This window comes from Musca autumnalis, unplaced genomic scaffold (assembly GCF_047663935.1).
Source record: "Musca autumnalis isolate F117 unplaced genomic scaffold, ASM4766393v1 scaffold_2, whole genome shotgun sequence".
Classification (NCBI taxonomy): Eukaryota; Metazoa; Arthropoda; class Insecta; order Diptera; family Muscidae; genus Musca; species Musca autumnalis.
Genome location: NW_027411755.1, coordinates 120,178,170 through 120,196,376, shown reverse-complemented (window position 1 = coordinate 120,196,376; position 18,207 = coordinate 120,178,170). Strand labels below are relative to the sequence as shown.

The 18,207-nt window shown below is 34.6% G+C and overlaps 1 protein-coding gene across 13 annotated transcripts in view; it reads left to right on the top strand.

Moving 5' to 3' along the window:
* Wdr62 (WD repeat domain 62) overlaps window positions 1-18,207 on the top strand; it is a 480,266-nt gene that overhangs the window by 93,445 nt on the left and 368,614 nt on the right. For 2 of the 13 annotated variants that reach the window (XM_073969155.1, XM_073969153.1), the window contains exon 1: window positions 3,754-4,242. The exons of 10 other annotated variants lie outside the window; for them this stretch is intronic. The gene's annotated coding sequence lies outside the window, so the exon portion shown is untranslated. Of the gene's footprint in view, window positions 1-3,753; window positions 4,243-18,207 lie in introns of those variants that run through there. One more of the 13 variants, XM_073969154.1, reaches the window with a different exon arrangement.

Here is an 18,207-nt window from a genome sequence, read left to right as displayed (position 1 = left end):
GAAAAAAAAACTCTGAAATAACATGTTTAAATCAGAGCTCCCATTTTTTACGATTTTACTTGGTAGTGAAAAATAGAGGGGTTTAACTAACAACACTTGGTTTTGTCGTCGGGCACACACACACTCTGTACCACTGATACTCATTAGTCATTAATGAGGAAAATATTTGCCCATTTTTTCAGCCTTATAGTAATTTTTTAGTCATATTTTGTACCCATTTCTATGTAGAGTAAATAAAAAATTACATTTACCTTGTAAATTGTATCTCAAAAAATAACCCAATATATCTAAGTACTGGTTATGAAGAATGATGTTCCCAGTAGTAATCCTTATGGCACTCCAGTCCTGACCGGTTGCATTTTCGACATCGCATCACACTGAAATTTGTATCCTTTGGCAATATTGTTGATCCAACTCGGTGCCAAGGTTCAGACCTATTTTATTTTTGAAGCCATCTGTTATAAAACATGGGAGTGGAATATTCTACTCTGAATATGAACTGACAAGTCCTCAGTATTGTTTCCTTTATCTATGACTCGATTGATGCGGTTTAGAAAGAATTGTTTAACTAATTGCCCAAAGAGCAACATGAGGAAAATTGGCCTATATCTGTCATATGAGAGTATCACCAATCCTTCTTTCCAGTTGACGAAAAAGTTGTCAATGTTGAGGCAGTTGCTGAAGAGCAAAGGTATTTTGGGTTTTTTTTAATAATCCATTATAAATCCAAATTTGAAGATAGTTGAAGATCTCGTACGTACCCTTCTTGGTTCAAAACAGGTTATACTATTTTCCACTGACATTTGAATATAAACCGCAAGATATTCATACCACTACCACATAATCACCGTTTATAATCCAATAAACCAAGTAAGATTTCATTTTATATTTTTCATTCAACCGTCAGTGTAACAGATTTTTGAGTCTGAGTTATACAATAACTCCATTTTCATTGCTTATAGCTCTTTTCTCCCTAAAATCTTGTGATTGTACAATTTGTTAACCCTTCTTTGTGAGCATATTCATTGGACTTTATCTTCAATATATACTGCAAAGGTAGTTAACTTGAATCGGTCACATAATTCCTAACTACCGTAACTACACTGCCGCTCACTTGAATAGAACCCACCTGCAAAATTTTATTCAACCTCCATTTTTTCCGAATTATACAAGATATGCAGTTTTTAACTTTTCTTATATTTTGCTTTATGTGTTTGGAGTAAACTTGGTCATTCATTTGGATTCAAATCCAATTTATATAAAAATTATACAAGAAAAACAAAATAAAGTTAAAAATTGTAGTAACAAATTTGGCTCATTTGAATAGAACCCCCCTTTAAAACTTGCGAATCCAGAAAGATTGTATTAGAATATCGATAAATATTTACTCTTTATTGAAAACGATGTACATTCAGTACTACTCAGTAAAAGGATATCCCTCCAGATAAAGGATACACCCGTATATCCTGCTTTGGCAAGGATTCTTTAAATAATCAGGTGTAATGCCTAACAAAGCTTGCTTTTTTCTGTCAACAAGTTTATTTTTGGAAGCGTACTGTCACCTAGAGTCGTATATTTAAGCATAAGTCATTCCCATACAGTTTAGAGAATATTTACCACTGTAGAATATGGTGGCCCCTCCAGGATATCCGCATTTCTATTCAAATCTTTAAGTTTTGATGACTCGAAGTGTACAAAAGTTTATAAAATCGTGATGAAATTGCCACTCAAGAAATCCGAAAATGTTTCTCAATACTGGAAATGTCTGTTTTAGAACTCCTTTATAAGTTGTCGTGTGCATTTAGGGTGAACTAAATTGACGCCCAAGTCCTTGATAATTAGTAATGCGTTCCAGCACAATAAAAACACATTCATCGCTACAGAAACAATTTAGAGGATGGTCTTCCATTTAATAGACGCGAAAATAATAGTTGTAGAGTTATGCAATGGACTTGGGCGTTAATTTCTTTCACCCTAAATGCGCACAACAATTTACAAACGAGTTCTAAAACAGGCATTTCCAGTAGTGAGAAACATTTTCGGATATCCCTAGTGGCAATTTCATCACGATTTTATAAACTTTTGTACACTTTGAGTCATCAAAACTTAAAGATTTTAATAGAAATGCGGATATCCTGGAGGGCCACCATATTCTACAGTGGTAAATATTCTCTAAACTGTATGGGAATGACTTAAGCGTAAAATATACGACTCTAGGAGACAGTAAGCTTCCAAAAATAAACTTGTTGACAGAAAAAAGCAAGCTTTGTTAGGCATTACACCTGATTATTTAAAGAATCCTTGCCAAAGCAGGATATACGGGTGTATCCTTAATCGGAGGTATATCCTTTTACTGAATAGTACTGAAAGTACTTCGTTTTCAATATAGAGTAAATATACATCGATATTCTAATACAATCTTTCTGTATTCGCAAGTTTTTAAGGGGGGTTCTATTCAAATGAGCCAAATTTTTTACTCCAATTTTTGACTTTATTTTGTTTTTCTTGTATAATTTTTATATAAATTGGATTTGAATGCAAATTAATGACTAGGTTTACTCCAAACACATGAAGCAAAATATAATAAAAGTTAAAAACTTCATATCTTGTATAATTCGGAAAAAAATTGAGTATGAATAAAATTTTGCAGGGGGGTTCTATTCAAGTGAGCGGCAGTGTACTTTACGACAAAAATATCGAAATTTTATGGGATTCAAAATAGTTACTCTATTTGTGATTGTCAAAGGAGCGCAGCATAAAATATAATTAGTTGCGCATTCAACTATTTTGGCAATATTTTGTTTTTGTTTTTGATAGATCAGCAAATTGAGCAATTAATGAGTTGACTACCTTCAGAATTGTATTCGACATGTAATGAACATATTAAAAAAATATTTCAGTCATTCGATTTCAGAAAATGATCAGAACTTTGGAAGGATAATAATATCAGAATATATATCAATAGATCTCTATAAAAATCCAACTCCAATTTTAAGGGTATTAATAACGTTGAATCATCATTGTAATTACCCTGCATATGCTGCCGGATTTTTATGTCATGCGGTGATGATATGGTAAGAAATTTATTTCTGCTCTGTAGAAGTTACTAATAGAGCATGACAATGTTGTGGTGGGGCTAATGGTTTTCTACCTAAATGGAAATTCATCAAACTAAAGAGGCCAAAATAAAAGGAAAGAAGATACAAATATGGACTTACACTACCATATGGTGTCTCAGAATTTTACGATAATACGCATAAATTTGCATACATTTTTAAATAAAAAGAAGAACCCCTTGCTTAAATTTTTTGTTAATTGGATTAATATCAAAAACGTATTTGCTTGGAATTTTTCTCACAATAGTTTGAAAAGTTTCAAAGTAAATAAATTTTCAATGTTTGAAGGGTAATTGAAAACAAATTCCGACCTCTTTTTCTTGTTGTGGTTGCTGTTTTAATTTATTTGGTCTGTCTGGTATGCTTGTGGTTGTTTTTGTTTTCTGCTATGTTTGTTCGTTGTTTTCCCTCTTGTCTACACGGTGGCATGCTTAGATTTTTTTCTCAACGAAGAATCATCAGATACTTTTGGTTTGATTGAATTTTTGTGTTCTGCTCGATTTTATTTTCTGCGGTTCAATACAAAACAATTACGACAACTTCTTTGGCTATCTAACATTCTTAACACGTTGTTGTTCTTTCGCCTCTTTCGTGGCTAAAATTCGATGCCAAAACACGACAACGACAACAATTACTCATTCTTTATTTATAAACAAACAAAAGAAATGAAATTGTGCGGAAAAACGCCAAAGCGAAATATTAGCCAGAAGGTTTTTGGCGGTGGTTTGAGTGAGGGGGAAACGTTTCTCTAATCACAACAAATCGTATTTTTGTGGCGGCCACTTAAAAATCGCAAAACCAAAAGAACAGAATAAACGGGTCAAGTGCCAGCAATAAATCTAAGGAACATATTTATTTTAGTGGGATTTCTGCGCTAAATATCAACCACCAACATTTGTCCACTAACATTAAAAATTATGTATTTGCAATTTTGAAGCGAGAACTAGTTATCGTTGAATTAAGTGATAACGTGTGGTTCATACCAGAATTTGAGTTTGATGCTTGTTACCACTACAAGTAAAACAATACCAGTAGGCTTTGTCTACAAAGATACACCCTCAGGATGGAGCAGTGTCAATCACCCTTTTCAATAACTATAGCGCCCACCATGCTTCAGTTGGTCACGGTAAGATTTTTTTCATTGTGATAGGAAACATGGACTTCCCCACGAAAAAAAATATATCGTTGTAAACAGAACCAGAAGGAGTACCTTCCATAAAAATTCAAAGTGATTCTCAAACAGCTCTAAAACTAAACTTGAGCGAACATGTTTAATTCATAACTGGAGATGTTGTCCGATACATAACTTCTTAAAATTTGATGTAAATGTGCAAAAAATGTACGATATGCAAAGTTTCGGCCAAATCGGATTCTAAATTCGTTAGTTATTGTGCTCATCAGTTGTTGTTGAAGCAAAGCAAATATGCCCGTTCGGATTAAAAAATTCTGCAACTTGGACAGAGATAGAGAATTAGGAAATTGTTTAGAGAATTAGGAGTCGGGTGAATATATTTAGCTGCAGAATGTCGTGCGGTCCCAATTCATATGCAGCACATATGTTGAGTATCGTGCTGTCAATTCGGGCGCAATACTAATTCGTCCGAATGCTGCGATGGATGGGGTAGTCTCGGAGTACGGCATTCACCCTATACCTTTGTACTGCCTGATAGGGTGGGTGTTTAAATATTTTTCACATACTTAGTGCTATTGCTTTGTATGAGGTCAACAAGGTTCCTGTGCCAGCAACTTCTGTCCACCGTCCAGGTGGTGAACAATTTGGCAGTGGACCTATCGGCGGATATTTTCTTATACCTCAGATGGGAGAACTGCACTAAGTCAACCCTCTGATTCAATCTAAGGGTCTAAGATTTCTTATTCCTGAATTCCACAAACGACTGGGGTGCACACACAGTTGATTATCCAAACACAGCTGTCCTTTTGCAGCTTGACATGGTTGATGGTATCGAAGGTCTTCGATATGTCAAGAGCCACAATGGCTGTTCAGTCGCACGGGCTGTTCTGGTTTAGTCCTAGGTATGTGTGAATATTTAGTGTAAAGCCGTTGTGGTACTGTGAATTTTCCGGAAGCTTTGCTGTTGTTGAACAACTGGGAACCAGCTTCTCTCATGGGCAGGAGCAGTGTCTCTAGAATTTTCACTACTGACGACAGGAGGGAAATCGCCTGGTATCCTTGCCTTCAGTAGCTTTCCAACTTTCCAGGCTTCTAGTACATTATGGGTGTCGTAACGATAAATTGAGAGCACCTGTCTAATAAACCTTTTCATTGAGATTCCGTGTGGGCAGAACTCTGTGGCTGAGAGGAGCACCACAGATTTTCAGTTCGAGGTTCTGTGTAAATTTCCGATTAAAATAACACACGCATCTCTTCGGATCAGTTACTGTCACGCCGTTGAAAGCAATTGCCGTCATATCAACCATCTTTCCCCGATTCGAGAGTGATGTGCCCCGATTCCTTAAACTTACTCAACCCTATACAAATATATTGCATCAGGTTGTCTGGCCACTCTTCCGCTTATGCTAGCCTACTAGCCTGTTGAATTCAAGAGTAAGTTCCCTAACTTTTGGGTCTTGAGGGTTCGTACGGCGAATCTCATCACGCTCATTTGTTACTCCCGTCGGCTCTGCAGGGAAAATGGGTCTGATTTCGGGTATTCTACCAGCAGGCATGGAAAATTCTCTCAGCTTCACGATGATCTGAGGGCAGCTCCCTCAAGCGGTAATTGTTAAATGCTTTAAACCCTTGACAATCAGCTTTTCCATTGTTCAGAAAAGTGCGGGGGTCAGAGGTTATGATGTCGGGTGGTTTTTTAACGAAGGCGTGGGTCACGTCATTTATCAGACCAGGGCCCTATTCCTCGAAACAACTTATCGCTTTTCATTTTGCATTTATCAAAAAGTAGTTATTTTGAAAAGTGATAACCTTTTTTTGTTCCACAAAATTACTTTTCAATTTCCCTTGCACTTAGCAAATTTGTCTATCACTGTTCTTTTAGCACAGTCGTTGTGCTCTCTTGCTCAATTTTCCGCCATATTGGTAAGTCTCTCAGTTCTCTTGCAAAGTGTGAATGATATTTGTTCCACAGAACGTTTTATCATCTTTGCATTATTTTTTACTTGGCAATAATAAATAACACATGTAAAATTGAGACGAGCGAAAAAATGAAATGAAACTGATATTATTAAAAGTAAATAAAATAAAATAAAATAAAATTAAACGAAATAAATGAAATTAAATTAAAATAAAGTAAAATAAGATCAAATAAAATAAAATGAAGTAAAATTAATAAAATAAATAATAAAAAATAAAATAGAATAAAATAAATTAAAATAAAACAAAATATAATAAAGGAAATAAAATAAAATTAAGTGAAATAAAGTAAAATAAAATGAAATAAAGTAAAATAGAATAAAATTAAATAAAAATTAAAAAAAAAAATAAAACAAAATAAATTAATATGAAATAAAAATAAAATAATTTTAATAAAGATTAAATAATAATTAAACGAAATAAATTAAAATAAGATCAAAATAAATCAAATGAAGTAAAATAAAATGAAGTGAAATAAAATAAAATTAAATAAAGTTAAAGTTAAAAAATAAATAAAATAAAGTAAAATAAAATTAAGCGAAATCAAACAAGTAAAAAGCGTTATGTTCGGCATAGAGTAATTAGTTTTCTTTCTCCACAAAGTAGAGAAGTTACTTGTCAAATTATAACTAATTCGTTCTAGAAATGTATCTTAAAACCTTAAAATAGCTGAAATCGGACGGTACAGCTATATAGAGGCTATAAAAAACGTAGACCTATATCCATAACTTTTTGTGGAGACGTTTCTTGGTGATTGACTGAATTATACCTAATTCGGCCTGGAAATGTAGCTAATAACCACAAATTAGCTGAAATAGGGCGGTATATGGGGGCTATAATAAAAGATGGGCCTATGTCGGTAAGTTTTGGAAGCATATTAAAACTAATTCGTTTTGAAAATGTAGCTAAAAGCCTTAAAATAGCTGAAATCGACGGCACTGCTATATGGGGGCTATAACAAAGCTCAACTTCCAACTTGATTTAAGGCACGTGTGAACAGCATTTCATCCCCCTATCTCAACTCGTTCGGAAGATAGCGTGATTACAACAGACGGACGGATGTGGTTAAATCAACTTAGAATTTTACGCTGATCAAAAATATATGTATATACCTTATAGGGTCGCAAATGATTATTTCGATGAGTTACAAATGAAATATTATGGTGGAGGGTATAGTAATAAATAAAAATAGTCTCTCAAATAGAGTTTAGTCTAAATGTAAAATCGAGAAACATCGATTTGTGAGGTTGTTCGCAGGGTGGAAGGTCGGAATGGGGTTGTTCGTAGGGTGGAATTTCGGATAGTGAGAGTTCGAAGTAGGATGGTTGATTCAGAGGGTAGAAGTTCGGAAAAATCTTTACAATTTCTTGTCATAACCGTGTTTTCAGTATTTCCGAACAAAATCTCGCTTTATCAATGTACATTGGCAAAGAGAACGTTTACCTCGCAAATTTAAGGCATACTTATCAAAATTTGATCTGCAAAATCAAAATGCAGAGTTTTCTGTGGAACGAAAGAGCAAATTTTTTTGCAAAATCTTAGCAAAATACGCTTTGCCGTTACAACTTTTCACTTAGCAGAAATAACGTTTGTGGAACAGAAATCAAAAAAAGAGCTACATTATTTTGAAAAGTAAGCAAACTCACTTTATAATTAACAACTTATCACTTATCAAAAAATAATGGTTCTGTGGAACACTTAACTTTGAGCATTGTCAAAAATATTGATAAGTGCAAAATGAAAAGTTGATAAGTTGTTTCGTGGAATAGGGCCCAGGTGCCACAATGGAAATGTCTAGCGATCTGTGGCAATCTCCTCTTATCTTTGTAGTTTCGGCGACTATAGAAGGCGGCTAAGACCAAAGCAGCCTCGCAAGTGCACCCATTGACATGTGGTGGATGCGGATCTGCCAAACGTCACAGATCCATGACCGGGGTTCTTCTCCATCCTGGTACGGACCAAAACACGTACTCAACAGCCATTTTAGTTGGTGGTGGCAAGATTTTTAGTGCTTTGTGCCATTATTTCAGGAAGAATCGACTTACCCCATGTAGTGGACAGATAAAGTCTATATTCGAACCCAACTTATATCTGGAAGAAATATTACATGCAAAGTTTGGATCGTCGACTCCCATCGAAAAAATGTTTGAACTTTTGTGAGGGAGGTAGCCGAAGTAGTGACCCTATCTTGCACCAATTTCCCACAAACAAAACCTACAGTTGCGTTCAAAATAATAGGAGCGCCATTACAAAAAAAAAGAAAAATGTCAAAAAATATGGTTAAACCTACCCATTTTGGTTAATTTTGAATTTGTTTAACATTGTTGACATCCCAACAGTTAATTCATCAGCAGAAATGTGGCAAACTGTTTTAAATTATTTACTGTTTACACCAACATTATAAATCGTGTTTAAAGTTTTTGTTCAAAAAAATAGGAATGTGGAAGAAAAAGGACAATAAAAACAGTTTTAGTTGAGTTTAGGATCAAAATTGTCAATATTTTAGCTAACAGTAGAAGTAGTGACCCTATCTTGCACCAATTTCCCACAAACAAAACCTTCAGTTGCGTTCAAAATAATAGGAGCGAAAAAGGACAATAAAAACAGTTTTAGTTGAGTTTAGGATCAAAATTGTCAATATTTTAGCTAACAGTAGAAGTAGTGACCCTATCTTGCACCAATTTCCCACAAACAAAACCTTCAGTTGCGTTCAAAATAATAGGAGCGCCATTACAAAAAAAAAGAAAATTGTCAAAAAATATGGTTAAACCTACCCATTTTGGTTAATTTTGAATTTGTTTAACATTGTTGACATCCCAACAGTTAATTCATCAGCAGAAATGTGGCAAACTGTTTTAAATTATTTACTGTTTACACCAACATTATAAATCGTGTTTAAAGTTTTTGTTCAAAAAAATAGGAATGTGGAAGAAAAAGGACGATAAAAACAGTTTTAGTTGAGTTTAGGATCAAAATTGTCAATATTTTAGTTAACAGTAGTAAATCCAATAGATTTTATGAGATTTGATTGCTGTTTGAAAACAAAAGTCCTTTGGAGGTATCCAAAAAACAGGCGATAGTCCTCGCAGAAAATTTTTCCATAAATTGAGCACTTATTTGGGCAACCCAATAGATTTTGTAGACAAAAGCTTTAACGATTAGATTTGTTTGATGCTATGGATGTTATCTCTAACAATATATAATGATTGGTATCCCATAAATTTGTGTATTTTGATTCTTGAGTCAAGTTTAAGACAGTTTACATTAGCCCTTAAGGTAAGGATCTGCCAAATAATCGTATCTATAAGGAATTTGTTCCCCAACCAAATGATATTTGGAAGTCGTTAGGATGCTAACCTTGTGTATGCGATCAATTTCGCTTCTATTCAAAAAATGTTTAAAACGTGAACGGTTGAAATGCACTTTGAACCATTTAGTGATAGGCAGGCTGGGATTGCACAATGGTTGGTATACGCCGTAATATATTTTTCAATATAAACTTAAGTTTTTCACTCAAAAATACTTCATTTAGGTTAGTTTCATTAGAAAACTACTTATTATACGATGCAAAACCTAATAAAAATAATCTTAGGCCAACTTCAAAAGTTTGTCTTTAAAGTTTCCTTCTCAACAAAGCGTTTTAAAAAATGTGTCATATGTGCCAATCATCCAATTATTCAAAAATGAACCATATAATGAATTCTGCGTGCAGTTAAGGTGCTAAGGACTTCAAAACATCACTTGATCGACAAATTAATGCCTTATAGATAGGCTTTTTTTAACCGATCCTTACGTAAAGAGTTAATGGAAACCGGCTTTAACTTGGCTCAAGGATCAAAATACACGAATTTCCGGGATACCGATCATTATATATTGTTCGAAATAACAGCCAGAGCATCAAAATACTCTAATCACTAAAGTTTTGTCTACAAAATCCATTGAGTTACCCAATAAGTGCTCAATATATGGAAAAAATCGCTGCAAGGACAATCAGCTGTTTTAGACTACCTCCAAAGGACTTTTGTTTTCAAACTGCCATCAAATCTCATAAAATCTATTGGATTCACTACTGTCAACTAAAATATAGACAATTTTGATCTTAAACTCAACTAAAAATATTTTTATTGTCCTTTTTCTTCCGCACTCCTATTTTTTTGAACAACAAATTTGAAGGCGATTTATAATGTTGGTGTAAACAGTAAATAATTTAAAACAGATTGCCACATTTCTGATGATCAATTAACTGTTGGGATGTCAACAATGTTAAACAAATCAAAATAAACCAAAATGGGTAAGTTTAACCATGTTTATTCGACCATTCCCTTGGTGTGAATGAGCACTCCTATTATTTTGAACACAGCTGTAAGTATAGCAAGAATATTTGTTGGATTGCCTATACTCATAGAATTGTTGTTGTTCGTCTTTGTACAAAAGCTAAAGGTTCTAAAGTTACTCTGTAGATTTGGAAGCCTACAAGTCCATACGCCTGTGTAGGAACTTGTACAAAAAGTGTTTGGTTATTTTTTTGAACATTTTTAACACGCCGTGATACAACTTTTTTCATATGTTTTTCAAGGACGTGGGTTCTAACCCCATCCATGTTCAAGGGATTTTTACTTATTTGAAAATGTTGCCTATTAGGGCTAAGATAATTTTAATTAATTTCTCATGGGAGTCGAGCTTAATGACCGATGATTTTTTGCTATTGAAAAATTAAAGCCGAAGATTCGAACCCACACAAGCACCATTATGTAACCGGTTTCGCCGTGGGTTGCGACTCATCAGACATATCGGCTATGGAATCAGACATATCGACTGTCGAACTTTTTCTCTTTCAAATGCAATTTTTTTTACCGTGGTGGATATTTATCCACTCACTTGTGTGGCTTCCATGACAAACGCTTAGCGCAGCCTTTGGATGTTATGAGTTTTAGCTCGGAACGCTAACAAGCCGTGAGAACACTTTTTTCATATGTTTTTCAAAGACGAAAGCTTAAACCCCAGCCTGGCTCAAGCTGATTTTTAATTATTTGAAAATTTTGCCTATTGGACCGGCTGGGGTTTGAACCCACGTCCTTGAAAAACACACCGCGTGTTAGCGTTCAGAGCTAAATTGCATTGAAAGAGAAAAAGTTCGATGACAGAGAAGCAACTCCACAGCCGATATGTCTGATGAGCCGCTACCCACGGCGAAACCGGTCACATAATGGTGGTTGTGTGGGTTCGAATCTTTGGCTTTGCATTTTCACTCGCTAAAATTCATCGGCCATTAAGCTCGACTCCAACGAGTTTTTGGTTATTGTTGGCAATAATTTCAATGTAGCCCATCGCGTTGGAGTTGATGTTTGTCTTAATTAAATAATAGACCAAAAAATTTCTACTGCATAACTCAAAAGAGCACTCAAGGTGTGTCCTCATATTAGACAAACGGTTACATAAATATAGACATAAAGTGAATTACTTATTTTTGTGTAAACATTTTTTTTCTAATTTTATCAAATAAAATATTTGTATTATTAACCCGCAACAAGGGTGTTTAACATAGGCAAGATGGGGTGAAAGAGAAATGTGTAAACAACATATGTTTGTCCTTCCTTATCCATTGGCGTAGATAGTTTGCTTTCCTTAGGGTGGCCACCACTTCGTATAGCTTAAGTATGTAGAAAACCCCTACCTCGTTAGTGTTTTATGACTGCCACTATTGCTTGTAATTGTGTTTGATTTCTGTTAGCTTTAATGTTAGGTTAACACGCTTTGGACCCTGTTATTTGTAAACAATTTGTGGCGCGGTCTTGTTATAGCCGTGCCGGCGTAAACAAATTCTTGGCAAGACATTAGGTGCTCCAGGTTGGGTGGTGTGGATCAAAAGAAAAAAAATTAAATTACATTGTTTTGAATGCAGTTTTAATGTTAAGAAGGGTAGGCGTTTTCCACTTCTTGTTGTTGTTGCTCCATATGCACTCGCCGACATGACCACGTGCCTTGGTTAGATAAACCACATGGCCGCTGCAGTTCTCTTGAGCAAACATAAATAAAAAAACGCCAGAAAAAATGCAATTATGTAAAAACAAATATCAACAACATAAAATATGACTGCAATGCAACAACAAGCGCATACAACCGACCGGCAACAATCCACAACACAGTCAGTCACATGTGTGGGCAAATGGCCAAGTTTCCATGTTCCTCCATGAAGTAACAACTCTATGTATTCTTATTGGAAGGTAGTAAGTTACAAAAGCGCAAAAAAGACAAACCATGCCAAAGCGGAAATGGCCATAGCACAAGCAATTAAAAGTGTCAAAAGTGTGGCCTTATATAGGTGGCATAAAATGTCAGACGGTTGGCTGGCGGAATTGTAAATATCATCATAGCAACTACCACGGCCGCCAAATGCAATGGCAGACTGAACGGCAGGAGAAAGTGAAGACATAAACTCACTGGGAAGTCACTTCGGTTTATGGAAATTCATATCTAGTGCCGTTTTAATACTCCCTCCCAGAGGAAATGTGGAGTAAAATGACTTTAAAAGGAATTTTATGAATGCTACGCACGTTAAGCGGACATCCATGGGAGGGAAATGTCATTGCCGCCAATAAATTTTATTTAATTATCTGCACAAAGTATAAACTAACATATGATGTTTACATGATAGGAGCTATAATTTCCAATAGGGGAATAATTAAAGAGAATTTTGTGAAGGCTTCACGCGGGTTTGTAAGTAATTCGAATACATATTCCAAATCTTGCAAAATGGCCTGGTCAAGAGTCATATCGGTAAGGATGAGTTGAATGTCCTATTAACTAAAAAAGAGGAGCCTTATGAGGATGACAGAAAAAATCCGTTCTAGTACATTTGTAATAGCCCAATGCCATTTCTTTTTATACCCCCAGCATTTATGCTAAAGAGGGTATATACACTTTGATACGATATGTTTAGATGAAATTCGTTTCAGAAAATTTGGAGTCGATTTTGCCATGTCCGTCCATCTATCTGTCTGGCTGGTGCGCACGATAACTCTCGAACGGACCAAGCGATTCGAACCAAATTTTGAACTTCGTAATATTTTGCCCAAACTTAGTTTAAGTTCAAAGATGGGCCATATCGGTCCACTCCTTCGGGTACCTCCCCCACAAAAGGTCAACATTTGTCTGTAAAATGGTGTGAACGATAACTCTCGAAGGGAGCAATCGGTATTATACCTTCCAGATATAGATCGGATTCGAACATGGAATATATCGCTCCATTCCTTCGGGAACCTCCCACACAAAATTCGGAATAAGTGAAGTTTAACCTATTTCGTCTCGAGAAAAACTTTTTATTTAGTTTTTAAGAAAATAACACTGTGCAACACTGGAAATGCGAACACCTTCTAATGGGCATTTTCTGAAAGTACACATTGAGACTACAAAAACCTTAATTGGGTTTTGTCAAAGATGTCAATATTATAAGATAGGAAAAGTCAATTGTGAAAAATTAACTGTAGGGGGAGTTAACCTCTGTTGCTACGATATCATAGCAACATTCTGTTAAACGAAAACTGTTATTCATTGGAATATTGACAAGAAAAACATTAAAACTCAAGTTTGACGGCATTCACTTTTGATTTTTTTATTAAATAAACAATAAAAAAAGTAAAGAAATAAATTTCAGCCACAAAACACAACGTTAATGTTTTCTGCCGCGAGAAATGGGAATCAAAAACGATTGGCATTGCTGTTATCAATTCCAGTGAGTTGTGTAGCCATCTGTAAACAAAATGTGGTACTATTATCATATGTTTTTGGAAAATGCATTTGTTCGGGTCTTTATTGCTATACGTCTTTGGTTTCGTGTTCTTAGATCGGGTTTAGATTTTATGGCCTCATCTAAACCGAGCTAAAAGGAGCCTTTTTTCCACTGATCGGACCTTTATGTCAGAAACTAATAAGAATTTTGCTTTGCAGTCTTCAGCAATATTGTAGCCCTAAATTAGTAGAACTTTTGTGTCAAACAGATGAACCAGGAATGATGCATCTATCGCATCAAACTCGTTAAAATTTAGAAAAGTTTACATAATTTCTGAAATTCTGGTCAGTAACAACTAAACTGTTGGGAGTTGAAAGAAGTAACCATTCTAAAAATTTTCCAAATAATGTGACCATCAATTCTTCAGAACATTCTGAAACTCTAAAATGGTTATTTCACGTTGTTTAAGGGGTATTTCATAACATACCTTTTACAAAACTTATTTCAAACAATGTTCACACAGGCTGTTTATTCTCATGTTGGGGATTTCAATGAATTATTGAAATATTTACCAAATTGTTGTTGAAAAATTTGCTATAAACAAGGCGATAGAGGCATTTTACAACAATATAATGTACTGAAGAGTTGTGTATTACATTCCAGAGAATATTTTCCCAAAAGGTAACATTAAGAAGAATTTAACATTTTGGGAGATACGCTGCGAAATATACACAAATTATAGAATTTTTAGATATATTATAAAATTTGAGGCAATAAATGCAGTTTTTCGAGTTCGCTATTCCTCCAAATATTTTCTTCTTGCTCTTATCTACAAGTTCGCTGCAGATGTCAAAACAAGATTCGTATTGGTTTCAGAGATACAGCCCCGATTTGTTTCACAAATTCGACCCTTAACCATTTTTAGATGAGGCCATAGCAACCGAACCCGATCTAAGGAAACAAAACCCAAATATGGTTTTTGCCTATTGGTCCCCTACTTTCATAAAATTCTGGACAGAAGTTGTTTGCACGCGATTGGCTCAAAAATGTTGCACAGTGTAATACTGATGTCAAAAATTTACTCAAAATTTTTTTCCGATTTTTTGTTTTCCCGGAAAATGCTGTTCGAAATTTCGAACACTGGCGCTTACCCTATATGTGTAGAAGTAAAGATATTTTGATTTATTTGCTGTTTTATTGACTTATTTAAGAATTATTGAATAAAAAAATGTTTGAAGAGTGGTGCTGAGTCTTATATGGGCCTACAAAACTTTTCCCCGGAAATGTGTCGGTACTGGTTCACGTTTTGGATTTTTTTTTGCTGACAGATGAGACTTAATATTTATACTTAAACTTGTTTAAAATCTTACCTTTTTCATCCATAAATATTTTTTTGAAAAAAAAAGTGATTTCACTGTTCGAAAAATCGAACACCAAGTACGAAATGGGTAAAGACCTCCTCTCGGATCGCCTTAAAATTTTTTTCAGCAAGTTGTCCTTGCACTCACCTTTACGACGGTAAAATTCGTGTGCAAGTCCATACTTCCGGAGATAATGGCCTAAAGCCACCAAGAAAACTGACGGCACCAACTTAAATGGCAAAATAACACTTGCAGGGTGCTTCTGGTGTCCAAACTTTGCACTTCGTATTATATCATCCAATCGTGTATCAGGTTGGATTATGGTCTATATCGGTGTCGTCCTTCGTCCAAAATTTGCGAAAATTCAGATTTAGGACTCGTCTTGAATCTATATGAAATTTTTTGTAGATTGCTATTACAACAGTACAATTTTCTTTCAGAGTAAGTCCATACTTCCTTAGATAATGGCCCAAAAATCCTACTAACATGGCTAGTCTGCAACTCTCAAACTGTTTTCAAAATATTCTTCCAAATTTAGTTTAACGTAATTTAATATTTAGATTTATCTATAAATCACAAGGTTGCATACTAAAAAATTTGCACTATATCGTCGGTGTCATGCTGAAGTCCTCCATACGCCATTTTTTACAGTTGGTTTTTAGAGTTTTCCAGTATGCTCTTTCTGAATTTTTGGTCGGTTTCCTCCTATCTGCTCTAGTTTCCGAGATATCCTCTCATCGACACAAAGTCTTCAACTTTTTCAGTTATGAAATTAATATTTTAAAAGCTTACAAGTTTAAAAACGCATTTCAAAAATCATAATTTTTTTCGATTTAGAAGTATGTATTTAATTTATTGAGGCAAAGATGGAAAAAAATTGTTTGTCACTTTGTTCCATATGGTGTGCAATATTTCAAATTTGTGTCATAAGTGTGGATATGGAACAATTCGACAATAATTCTATTTTTAAAAAATGCTCTATAATTTTTATATTCCAATACATATTCTTCTACATTTTTGCAAATATGTTCTATATACTATTATATATAATTCAAGTCAAAAATATAAATATTTTCTTTAGTCTGCTCGACACAGCTGTGACGCAAAACATGCGATTATCTCAAAACGGGCAAATGTCGTATGGAGCACTTAAGCATGACACCGACGATATGTCAATGATTTGGTATAGCCCCATATTACGGTACCTACAGATTCCATATATTTTGAAGCAAACTGTGATACAAAACCAATATATTTTATGTATATTTTTGATCAGATACTGAGGGTATATCTCCGTCAGCACTGCTGACTGATACTTTCTTATTGGTTCACTCAGTAACGAAGCATTATTACATTATGGACTGTTTTTTTGTAATTTTGTGATTGATGATTCCTCTCTACTATTAAAATGACAGTTTAACGCATTTTTTTACTCCTTAGAAGGATATTTGTTATTATTTCCATTCAGAGTTTTAGTCCGATTTGCTTTGTTTGCCGTTTACGAAATATATTTTTCTTTTAACAAAAAATCAAATACTTCCGTCATATAAGGTCGACGAAAATAGGTATAGACTCAGTTAAAAAATTCTAGAAGTTTTTGTTTAATTTTCCCATATTTTTTTTTATTTTATAAAAGTTTCCATGAATACCGAACGAGTAATAAAATGCTGCTGCCTCAATGTAATGTGTAAAACAGCTAAACAATTATAAGCAACAGCAGCAACAGAAGATGATTGTTTTCTTTGTGCTTCTTTTAGCCATAAACAGCGCAATACTGAATCATAAGTAGGTTTTATTTTTATTTTAACAACGAGAAGCAAAAAAAATTCCACAAAAAATATATAAACGTTAAATTCATAATCGCGCTCTTAGCCTTAGCCTCGTCAAAATAATTGTTCTACGAATAGAATAAAAAAACAAACAAAATTCCAGCAAAACAAAGTTTAATCTGTATTACTACAAAAATGGAAAACGAGTAAAAACACTCTAAACAGCTGTAATATCACAAGTATTGTGTACATTTCCGAGGAATGAAAACGATGATGAGAAGACGGCGGGGGAACTGTGTGAGAATTGTAAATGCTCCTTTAAGAGGTTGTTGGAAAACAATATTTTAAAACTTTAGACACGTTTTCATTGCAAATTCATTGACATTTTTTGTTCGATTTTAGACTTGTTCAAAGTTTTGAAAACATTTAATGTGCACATGTGAGGTTCAACAATTTATTAATTATTTATATGTGAATATATTTTTGAGTAGTGTAATAGTTCCATGTCACTTAATCTCGAAAATATTTAAGTGTCGTCTATAAACATAAAAAAGGAAATTTTTTGGCATCATTAAAACTAGGTTTGTTCACATAGCGGGATATAACATAACCTCTGTTCTTGAGGCCGAATTTGAGGTTTGGGTTCCAAATGCATATGTACTTTATTACTCCAACTCACATGCATATTCGAAAGATGTATCTATGATTGCGACTAACGGGTCACCTTAGGCGCTTTACATGTAGTAAACACTGCTTTGGTTGGAATTACATGATTGTGGCAGCAGTAAGAAATACGCCAAACTAACGAGGATAAAAACTTTTAACTGTCCGCACGATGAATTATCTGGATTCTTCCTTATATGTATATGTTCCTATTATCATCCATGAAGAGACAAAGGAAATTCTTCTAATATCAATGGGTGCACCCCGGTTTATATCGCCGATTCATGTCGACAACATTATGCTGAGGTGTTTACGGGTATTTGGCACCATTAAAAATTTGATGGGAATTAAACAAGGGCTTACACGGGGGCACCAAAGTCTTACTTACGGCAGCTAGGTGCCTTCCGCTTTACAAACGCAATCTTTAACCGCGTACCCACTGATCTTCCCATCGGGATCC